This window comes from Bacillus rossius, chromosome 3 (assembly GCF_032445375.1).
Source record: "Bacillus rossius redtenbacheri isolate Brsri chromosome 3, Brsri_v3, whole genome shotgun sequence".
NCBI lineage: Eukaryota > Metazoa > Arthropoda > Insecta > Phasmatodea > Bacillidae > Bacillus > Bacillus rossius.
In genome coordinates, this window is record NC_086332.1 from 27,261,553 (window position 1) to 27,273,201 (window position 11,649).

Below are 11,649 nucleotides of genomic sequence, written 5' to 3' on the forward strand. Positions count from 1 at the left end.
AGATGGCTAGACTGGATTATAAATTAACAACGTAGCACTAATTTTCATCACACAGTTGTATAAAAATCAAAAACAACTCATCTCGCCATCAATACAGAATCTCACTTCACCAACCCTTTGTGGCCTCCGAGACTGCCCTAGAATTCCAGTCTTAAGAATCATATTGTGCATCATCCCACTGCGGTTACTTATTTCTTCATGTCTAGAATGTTAATTCTTCCGAATTTCGAAATGGCCACACTAGGCCTATATTTTTCAGCCACTTACAACACTAACTACACTCTGTCTTCCACATGGCAACTGCCAAATGCTGGCATATATTGTTTTGAGAGAAATGAACCATCTTAGTTCCAGTGATGCAATCTATGTTAATGTTATCACATAACAAGGCTATATGCAATTAGTCCACATCGCAGTTTTAGTATAGGCAAATTAAAAATGGAGACATAAATAACTAATTTAAAAAACTTATTCCTTCTGGAATATATTCTTTAGGTCCCCCCGTGCTTTCCCAGAAAAATCCCAAAAAAATCCTGCGTGAAGAAGACCTTCAATTTAGAATAAACATCTGCCATCTTGGAATGATAAAAAAAAACACCATTACTTGGAAATGATAATCATAGGGACTGGTGCAAAATGTTTGTTTGGATTAGGAAGTAATTACTGCAATAAAAAGTTTTAAGTAGAGAGTTTCAATAATTTTACTAACATAAAACAGTTTTGAAAAAATTCAAAAACAGAATTGTTTTCATAAAAAAAAAATTATATAATTTGTTTGGAAAATCATAACATAATGGAAATCATTTTAAAATTAAAAGTGAATACATGTATGAACAAACGAGGCTAACCAATTTGTGTCTGTCATTAAACTCGTCTTACTTTACTTGAGGAACTGGTGTGTTTGGCTTCGACATGATCTTCGGTATCGCAGTTTCCTTCGATATCGTTTTCATCCGCGGAATCCAGAGTATTCTAATTGAAGCAGGACTCTTCTGCACATTCGCTGTATATAGTAGTGCATGTTAGCCCACTTCTCGTACACTCATTTGGACCCACACGTGCAGAAGCAGCAGGCTTTCGGGTGCGGGGAGTAAACTGTGCTTATAGTACTTACACAACTTTCTGCAGTTCACGAATATATTGTAGCTTGTTGAAGCCTGAAGTTGGACGTCTTCTGTACAAAGCAGAGGTTGCGTCATAACAGCATGTATGAAAAGTAGGTGTTTCTTCATGTTACCATGGCCTTTGTGTATTTCTCTGATACAGTAAACTTTTCTACCGAGGGTAGAATTTTCCATAACTAACATGGAGGTTGCATCCAGGCAACAATGAGTATATCTGAGGCCGTACGAACTACAATAGCTGATTGTCCTGACTCTGCTTCTTTTCCACCGTTTCAACAACCAAAACATATGTGGCTCTAGTGGCCTGAAAATTGGGCAACTTTGTTTTCTTGAATTTTGTTCTAAGGAATTTTAAACATTATTTTTATCCAATCTTGATCTGACAAAGTGGTCTTACCTTTAGACATATTCTGGTAGTAGAGTGTGACCGATTTAGCATAAGAATTATGCCCAGCTGCATATAGGTGAACATTGGACAGAGAAGCGAGGAAAATTTCAGTCACCTGCTTTTTCCGCTCTTACGAAGTCATGCATTATAGAAACTTGCTTGAAACACTGCAGTCATAATTGAGCTGTACAGAACCTTTCTTCTAGTGTCTATGTCATGCTGAATACAGCGCACAGTAAAGGTTTGACCTATGATAGAAAAGATTATTTGGAGGAAGACAATTTTATTATGTCGTGAATTCCCCTGAGAGTGTCGAGGTTCCTCAAAACAAACCAAAATCAAATGGGCTAGAAAGTGAAAAAGCTCATAATGCACTTGCATAGGCTTGTGGACAACAGAGTTCTTAGTTAATATTTCACTCCACATTTCTTCCATACTACTGACACCATAGATTTTGCTCACCACACCCATGTATCTCATAAACACATGAAATCCACCTAATTTCATGATTACGTTGGACAGCTCATCAGTTTCGTCCACCTGAGAGAGTATATCGATGGCTTTAATGAAAAGCAGCTGATCAAATGTTACAATAGAACTTAGTTGATGCTTCATGCAGTCTTCAGCCATAAAACGAAAACATTGTTAATTGAGTTGGGGTTAGATAGTTGAAGATTGATAAAGGTCAAGGGTATCACTGCTATTTTTTTTCGTAACATAAGTAGTTTTTGATATTGTACATCTGCAAAATTCAGGTTAATTATGCTATCAATGTGATTTATAACTATTTTCTACCATATGTCACACCTCTTTGCGTTAATACTCCGAATACTTGAAATTTTTGGGACAAACCGGTTGGCATGTTTTGGGTGTGATGTGGGGGCTTCTTGTAAGCTTCCTTATCAACCATCTCCCTGCAACAAAGACATCATTTTTTTAAAAGTCAAAGGTATGTAGATCACTTCTGAGGAGGGGTTTTGTTGTATTTGTTCCTCCAGGTAGACACTGAAATGTAAATCCCATGACTGGAATAAGGTTTTATGCTCTGTACAAGCACTTGCATATGACTAACCTTCTCATTTATTTTTCGTAATCCCTTCTTTCTATTGATACTGATATTCCTCAAAGTCTGTAAACATAATGTCACATTGACACTGTTACTGTGACCATCCCACCATCACCATAGAAAATCAATTTTACTCCATTTTCTATTTAGCTTTTCAACAACTGGCTATTAATTAATAATGGTTATTCCTATTTTTTGAATAATACATTTTTTATCAATTAAATTTGATTTATTTTGTTTGATTTAAATTAAATTAACTAAATAATTAAAGACAATATAATTCATTACATTAAAATAATAAATAAATTGTATACGTAATTATTAAATTTAAAAAAAATAGTTTTTGTTTTTTTTCTAACCTGTTTCATGTTAAAAAATTATATAAAATCTGTCTTAGTCATTTTATTGCAGTAGTGCGTTCGTCATCCGAAACAGAAAATTCGGCACCAACTGCATCTCCGTATTGACGTCGTCCAGCCAAAGGCCACCCAAAGCCCGACCTGCAATCGCCAGTATCCGACCCCACTAATGGAACGCACCCCTAGCCATGGCCCACCCGAGTCAGGCGAGCCTTCGTTGCCGAGGTAGAACCAAGGGCCGTGATAATTAATTAAACACCTCGACCCCAGTTCATTAACAATCAAACATAAATTAATAGTAACTCCAATATTAATTAAAAAACCCGCCCAAGGAAAGTACGACGCAGGAGTGCCCGAGTCACTAACATGTGAACTTACCTTAATAAGTTTGTGAGTGCCTCCTTTGTGGCCTTCAGCCTTAATTAATTATAGTGTTGTGTTAACGTAAATATTACCTCCCCGTTTTTTATGTGTAACTAGCCACTGGAGCAGTCAGCAAGTGACGAACAGTCTCTGGTAAGACTCTTAATATTTAAACTTAATTTACGTAAATTAGTTAACCATAATTATTAAAGAGTATCTGCCAATCAGATTAATTAGTAATATTAAATGTATGAATTTTGAGCTTCTCTCGGCTTCTTATTATTAAAATAATTTCCGAATAACGGAACTTTAGCAACTTTGGCGCGAGAGAACGCTGAGACCTTCCCTCGCGCCAGGGCCAGACACCAGTACCGAGCGACTCGCGGACCGGGGCGGACGTGCGTTCCACGGGGAGCCATCATCCTTTGTCCACACCGAACAGTACTGCTGGTAATTATAGTCATACAACCAAACCTATTTTCTTCATTACGTTAACTCCCCGTGCGTCCCTAGTCCTTTTACGGTGTAGGGCCTAACCCAGCCGCTTAACTTTTAAACTCCCCGCACGAGCCATTACGCGGGGTAGTTCACCTTATGGCACGGGCCAACTCCCGCTACCAATGAACTTTCATTAATGTCGAGTGCACAGGCACCGACGACAACTACGAGTAAACTTTGTATCTAATTTAACTGCGGGCCGCGATTCACACAGGTGAATCCGGGCGCCGCCAAGTTAACAATCTTCGGGATTGGCCGCCTCCAATCAAACTCTCCCTTAACCTCGGCTGGCGTGAGGGCTTAACTAGTGACAGTGCGTCAGAGCACTCATATTGAACTAAGTGTAACTTTGTAGGGTGTGCGCCGTGCAAGTGTAATGTAAGTGTAATTTGCGACTGTAATCATTTATCTAATTAAACGGCCACTCCGCACCCTCCATGCGCAATGTGCCAGTGACAATATAAATCTTAAGTTCGTGTTTGTTATTGTATTGAGCCTCCCTATCCCAGCTAGGAATCAGTGTATTATGCTGCACAGGGCCTGTGATGTGATACCAGCTAGGGACCCCTCCAACCACGAACTTCGCCAACGGTCCTAGCGGGCCACGCAGGGGAAAAGCACCCACGAGACCCAAATTTGGTTAGACGCTGAGCTAACCTGGCGCCCTCCCGGAACACAATTTCAATAAGAGCCAGTTTCCCGCTAGGACACACGCTCAGTCTCGAACAATAGAACCCGGACGACGGCATTATGATTAACCATTACTGAGTCATAGATGGCATTTTTTTTGGAAAATTCAAAGATCCCAAGCAGGATATTTTTGTGATTTTTCTGGTGAAGTAATTGGTTTTTTAATAAATATTTCATTTTAGAGCCAAATTTAAGTCTGAATTACTATATGTACTATTTATGTAGCTGCTCTTTGTAGCCATGTGAAATATTTAACAGTTGACCACAATCTTTCTTATCTTTCTAATATTTTCAATAGGCTTCCCTGTAATTATAGAAATATCATAACTAGGGACTATATAATTCTCCCTGGTGTGACATCTGAGTGTATGAAGTATTTATTACCTTCATGAAGTTCAGCTTTATCAACCAGTGCTAACCTGTCAGTCAGGGTAGCATGAGTGGCAGTACTATTCTGATGACCTATGGAAGGACAATAATTGCAGCAGGAAGTTGCAGACATATGTCTGAAACACTGCAAAAACTTTACGATAGTGGTTAACAAACTTCCTCCTCCTCACTAGGGGAGAATGGGTTAGCCTCCTGGAAGGTGTTGAATCTTGAAACTGTGAATTTTCGTATACACCCTGAAATATTATTGAACCCTCTGTGCCTTTGAATACACATTTCCTTGTTAAGTAAAATTATGTTGAAATTCCTCTTTGTGGGGTAATTTTCCCCATTTCAAAAAAAAAGGGGGGGGGGGGAGGGGCATCGGCTTTAAATGTTTGATGATTGAGGACCACTGTATTATAAATTTTCAGAAATGTTTATTATATTTCTGAGATGTATCTGAAACATGAAATAGATGAAATTATATTTCCTTGTTCTGCATCGTTGACGTCGTCCAGCCGAAGGCCACCCAAAGCCCGACCTGCACCCGCCAGTATCCGACCCCGCTAACGAAACGCACCCCTAGCCATGGCCCACCCGAGTCAGGCGAGCCTCCGATGCCAAGGTAGAACCAAGGGCCGTGTCTAATTAATTAAACACCTCAACCCCAGTTCATTAACAATCAGACATAATTTAATAGTAACTTCAATATCAATTAAAAACCCCCGCCCAAGGAAAGTGCGACGCAGGAGTGCCCGAGTCACTCACGTGTGAACTTGCCATAATGAGTTTGTGAGTGCCTCCTTTGCGGCCTTCAGCTTTAATTAATTATAGTGTTGTGTTAACGTAAATATTACATCCCCGTTTTGTATGTATAACTAGCCCCTGGAGCAGTCAGCAAGCGACGAACAGTCTCTGGTGTGACTCTGAACATTTAAACTTAATTTACACAAATTAATTAACCGTAATTATTAAATACCATCTGCCAATCAGATTAATTAAGAGTAATTAATGTATGAATTTAGAGCTGCTCTCAGCTTATTATTATTGAAATAAATTCCGAATAACGGAACTTTATAAACTTTGGCGCGAGAGAACACTGAGACATTCCCTCGTGCCAAGGGCAATCGCCAGTACCGAGCGACTCGCGGACCGGGGCGGACGTGTGTTCCACGGGGAGCCATCATACTTTGTTCCACACTGAGCAGTATTTCTGGTAATTATAGTCATCAACATAAACCTATTTTCTCGTTTACGCAAACTCCCCGTGCATCCCCGGTTCTTTTAAGGTGTAGGGCCTAACCCAGCCGCTTAACTTCAAACCCCTCGCACGAGACATTACGCGGGGTGGTTCACATTACGGCACGGGCCGACTCCAGCTACTAATGAACTTTTATTCAATGTCGAGTGCACAGGCGCCGATGACAGCTACGTGTAAAGCTTTGCATCTAATTTAACTGCGGGCCACGGTTCACACAGGTGAATACGGGCGCCGCCACATTAACAATTTTCGGGATTGGCCGTCTCCAATCAACCTCCACCTTAACCTCGGCTGGTGTGAGGGCTTAAACTAGTGACAGTGCGTCAGAGCACTCATTTTTAACCAAGTGTAATTTTATAGGGTAATTCGTTGTACGCCGTGCAAGTGTAATGTAAGTGTAATTGCGACTGTAATTGTCCAGCTGATTAAACGACCAATCCGCACACTCCGTGCGCGACGTGTCATCGACAGTATAAATCTCGAGTTCGTGTTTGTTATTGTATTGAGCCTCCCTACCCCAGCTAGGAATCAGTGTATTATGCTGCACAGGTCTTGTGATGTGATACCAGCTAGGGACCCCTCCAACCACGAACTTCGCCGACGGTCCTAGTGGGCCACGCAGGGGCAACGCACACACGAAACCCAAATTTGGTTAGACGCTGAGCTAACCTGGCGCCCTCCCGGAACACAATTTGAATCAGAACCAGTTTTCCCGCTAGGATACACGCCCGGTCTCGAACACGAGAACCGGACGGCGGCATCATAATACAAAAGTACACTGAATAATTTTAACAAAAGACAGCATCATTTTGAATCATGGAGGTGAGAAGTGAGTATTAATTGTATGCAATCTTTGTCATGTGAATAATTGAAGTCAAATCAAAATGACCCCTTATGCCTCCTTTTTTCCTGTACAGCAATACAATTTTTGGTTATAATTAATTAAATTTAATGCTTATTATTCGCAGATGTGTTATTATCAAGCTTGTTAAACAGTACTCAATACATTGACTTATCCCTGTGTCGAACAAGGATGATGGAGGGATTTAGGTGGGGGGTAAAGGCCCCTGCAGGAAGCAGGGGGAATAGAGGGGGAGAAGGAATTGGCCTGTGTTCTCCGAAGAGTCGCTAGCCTGAGAGAATGGCCTGCTGTCTCCGAGGAGTCGCTAGCCAGAGGGATTAGCTCGCGGTCTCCGGAGAGTCGCTAGCAGGAGGGAAATATCCCGCAGTCTCCTGAAGAGTTGCTAGCAGAGGGGAAATGGCACGTGGTCTCCTAAGAGTCGCTAGCAGGAGGGGTGAAGGGAGGGGAAGGAAATATGAAGGAGAAGTCAATAGCATGGGGTAGAAACTCTAATTGTCGAGACTGAGGCCTAGTTTTTGAAGGAGTTTTGGTCCCACTCGCTAGATTGTATCTTTAATAATATAATACTAATATGACTACATTGATTACGAGAAGTAAAGCAACAGCTTTTATCAGGCAAACAAATCAGTGAAATTTTATTTACTTTATTTTGGTAGCCACAAATATTGTGGTGTGGTATACCAGAAGTAATGAATATTCTACTCATTTATATAAAACTTTACTTTTTAAGTGTTACTTTTTTCTCAGTTTATGTTACTTCTACTAGTCAATCAGTTGTCAAGTAGTTTAATACTCATTATAAAACTAACACTCCCACCCGAGTTTTCTTGTTAGTGATAATAGGCCCACCAAGAGATATCACACAAATCAGGGTATCAGTTTAAAATGTAAGTCGTATTTCTGTATCTTCCTCCTTGTTCTATGATCATTAGAAGGTAATAATCAATTAACACTTCTCATGATGTATTTCCCCCAGAAAACTCTGGGGTGAGAATCTCTGCCATGACCACCACTGTGGATGAGGCCAGAAACCAAAGTTTCTATAACTCGCGAAGTGCTTTCAAATGAAATACACCCCACCAGTGCACCGAGGATAATTTGATCCAAAAACACGGACAAAATTATTTTCGAATTATTATGTTTTTTCTTTTCCTTAAGTATAAATCAGAAAGGTGTGTGGATTCATAGCGGCGATGATCTCACAACCTGTCATGCATATTTGTAAAAAAAAAAAAACACTAAGTTGAGTAATTCTTTTTGCTATTGAGCTGAACTGGTTTTGCGTACTTCCACTGACAGGAATTAATGTTCTATTTTATTTCCAATTGCTTGAAAAGTTGAGAAAAAAATTTAATTTTTATAATAAGAATAATCAGTTTCATTTACAGGGCATTTTTTAAAAAAATAAGACGAAAATATCAGTCTCAGGAGATATTCTCAATACTCTTCATCATATTCTTCCACATGTTCCTCAGAGCCTTCTTCTTTATTATTCCAAGGAAACAGCATTTCTAAAGCGATCTTGCTAAAAGGTTTTGATTTGTTTTTTCTTCGCCTAATGGAGCTTAAATAGGGGTCAGACGTCAGTCATAATCTATTAATAATGTCCATATTGCATTGTTCCCACGAAAAATTTTCTAGAGTAACTTTCTCTAAATTGGCGAAAGTATTTATTTCTGGCCTCTGCAGCCTCCTCTGATAATGTCCCAATTGGAAGTAAGGCGTGCTCAATAATCACATGTCCATGGATTAATATTTTGTGGACTATAGGGGTCATCGGGTGCTACGAATATAATTCTAGGTACAATTTCGCTGTATCTAGGCAGTTGTTAGAAAATTTTTCAAGATTGATGTCGTGTCCGCTGGAAATCACCTCTAAGACAGTGGAAAATCTTTCTGTGAGGCCTTTGTCGATACCTATGATCATTGCAGACGTTTCAGAATTTGCGAAAAACCTTCGGCTTGTATTGCCATCATTACTGTTGCCATAGTGAGATTTCGGTACATCAACAATGAGCCCAAGTTATGTCCTAAATGTCTGCTGTATAATTTTTTCCATTTATTTATTATCATTTATCTTTTTCAGATCTGCCACTTCTTAACAGTAATCTTGTACGAAAGATGGAGTAAAGTTTCAAAAAACCTTATTCGGGCATGTAATATCGACAAACCAAATTTTAAATTTTCAGTATTTACTTCATTACATTTTGACATCATTGAACTGCTTTGATGTACCGGGTAGCTTTACAAATGTAACATCTCATGGTTGAACTAGTATTTATTGCTGCATTACACACTTTGCCATCGACCATAGTCAAAAGCATAGCGTGCATTACAACTATTTCGTTGCCTTCTTTTACAATCAATGTTGGATTTAAAGATTTAATGTTGTTGTTGTGGTATTCTATTTCTTCATTAGTTACATCTGACGTCTCATGGATAAACCTTATCCTGATAGGACGACAAAACCGAGGAGATGAAGGAGTAGGATTTTGCCAAATCACTTTATGGCTTGTTAGACAAATGAGTCGCAAAGGAACTAGAGAAGACTGAAAGGTGTTAGCGTCAGAATCACTGCTATTTTGAAACTTTTGTTTATATTGAGCTTGATGAGATCCATCACAGCCCCACTTGCATGTCAATTCAAGGGAAGCCAATTCTTCGCTTGTTAAAACTTCACCAACATCGTTTAAATATAATATAAGTCGCTCTACGGTATGGTTCAATAACGCCTGCAAATCAACCTCTGCGTAGGTTTCAGTTACCCAATAGGATTCTTATACAGGATAGCAAACTTTTTTCGCTTTTTGTAAAATACGGTAGCAAGGATAAAGACCTTTAGAAGTTTCTCGAATAACTCATACTGTCTTCTTCTTAAAGAAGCTTCAACAAACATTGATAGAGCTTCTGTTGGAGTTAGTTGTGTACTAACTGACGATGATGGATTACTTTTCCTCAATGCTTTTTTGTACTTGTCACCGCGCGTTGGAGTAGTCATGATGTCTTTCACTACATGTGCTCCACCTAAATTACCTTGCTCCCGTAGCAACATTTGTCCTGCATACAGAAACCCTTGAGACTCATTACTCGTCCTTAGATGTTCTGTTTTACGGCGTTTACTGTGATCTGTCAGGTCTTCAAAAGGCTTTTGCGGACGGCCAACAGTTGCATTAGTGATTTTAAGAGGTATTTCCATTGTGCCTTGAAACCATTTGCTGTTATTCTTCAAGAAAACTTGCTCTGTTCTTTTAGCAGCTTACCATTTAGTTATAATTTCAGATTTAAATTGCGAATTTTTTTTTGAGAAATTCAGCTTTTTGCTCTGTAGGAAAACCAGGGCCATTTATTATTTGATTTTGAAATATGTCTAGTTTTTTAGACAAATCATTTTCAGAATATTGCTTCAATTTCTTAAATATACATTCTCTATTAACAATTTTCACATTAGAAGGCCCTGAAAAGAAAGAAAATGAAAAATGAGACGACTAGGCGCAAATATAGTGTCTTTTTAAAGAAACTTAAGCTGCACTAAAATATTTAATGTAAAATTAATTGGCACTTTTTGGCACCTAAATTTCAGATTTTCAGTAAGAAGAAAACGTAATCTAACAAATAAAACAAAGAGCACAACCGGGAAAAGTCCGGAACATTAACTAATCTACCAGTATATTTATTTTTCAGTAAAAACACATGGCCACATCATCTCAGTTTAAAAATCATACAGTTAAAAGTAAATTAATGCAAAAAACATAGTAAAGTAGTTGTAATAATAAGTACATACCTGTCTTAACGTTATCCATTAAAAAAATCACAACAATTCACTTTAATAAACACTTAAAAGTAACACAGAAATTCTTGTTTCATTTTGCTTTCAATTACAAGTTCGTACATGCATTCAGCAAAGCACTTGGATGACGACTGACCACGCAGCACAGAGTGAGTCAGGTAAAATAAAAACCGGTTTTTATAAACACTCAGGATTCCTACTTTTTCAGGTAGTCGCCTTTTCCGAGAATTAACTTGTTTGTAAATGTCGAATTTTGTCCGTGTTTTTGGATCAAATACCCCTCTTTGCAGTGGTGTGTATTCAATAGATGCTGACGTCGTACCTACCATGGCCTTTAAGCCCGTGCTCCGCACCGCCAGTACCGGATCCCGTTTTCGGAGCGCACCCCTAGCCCAGCCGGAATGAGTCAAGCGAGCGCCCCGGGCGTGACCTCAATTAACTGAATTAAACTTCAGGACACGAAATCCCGGAGGCTCGACTACGGAAAACAATTCCCAAACGAGGCATTAAGACAAAATTAATTAATCAGAAGCAGTGAGCAAGTGCGTCGTAGAGACTCCGTGTGTGCGCGGCACGCACTGAACAGAAAGCAAATTTCGTTACTAGCCACAGCGGCTACTGGCCTTGATTAATTTGCCTGTGATAGAAGTCTAGCCAAACTAAGGGAATTCAAACCCAAACAGTGCACATTGAGACAATTTATAGTTAATTTACAGTCGCCAACTTGGTGCCACTTTTTAAAATTATTAAATCATTTAAAACAACTGTTCAGCCTTAGGCAACTATTTACCAGGTGCAAAGTTTTAATCAAGCACCTGAAACATGTCTTTGACTCATAGTATAACAAATTAGGTTATTATAAGTTTTTGGCGCCGACTC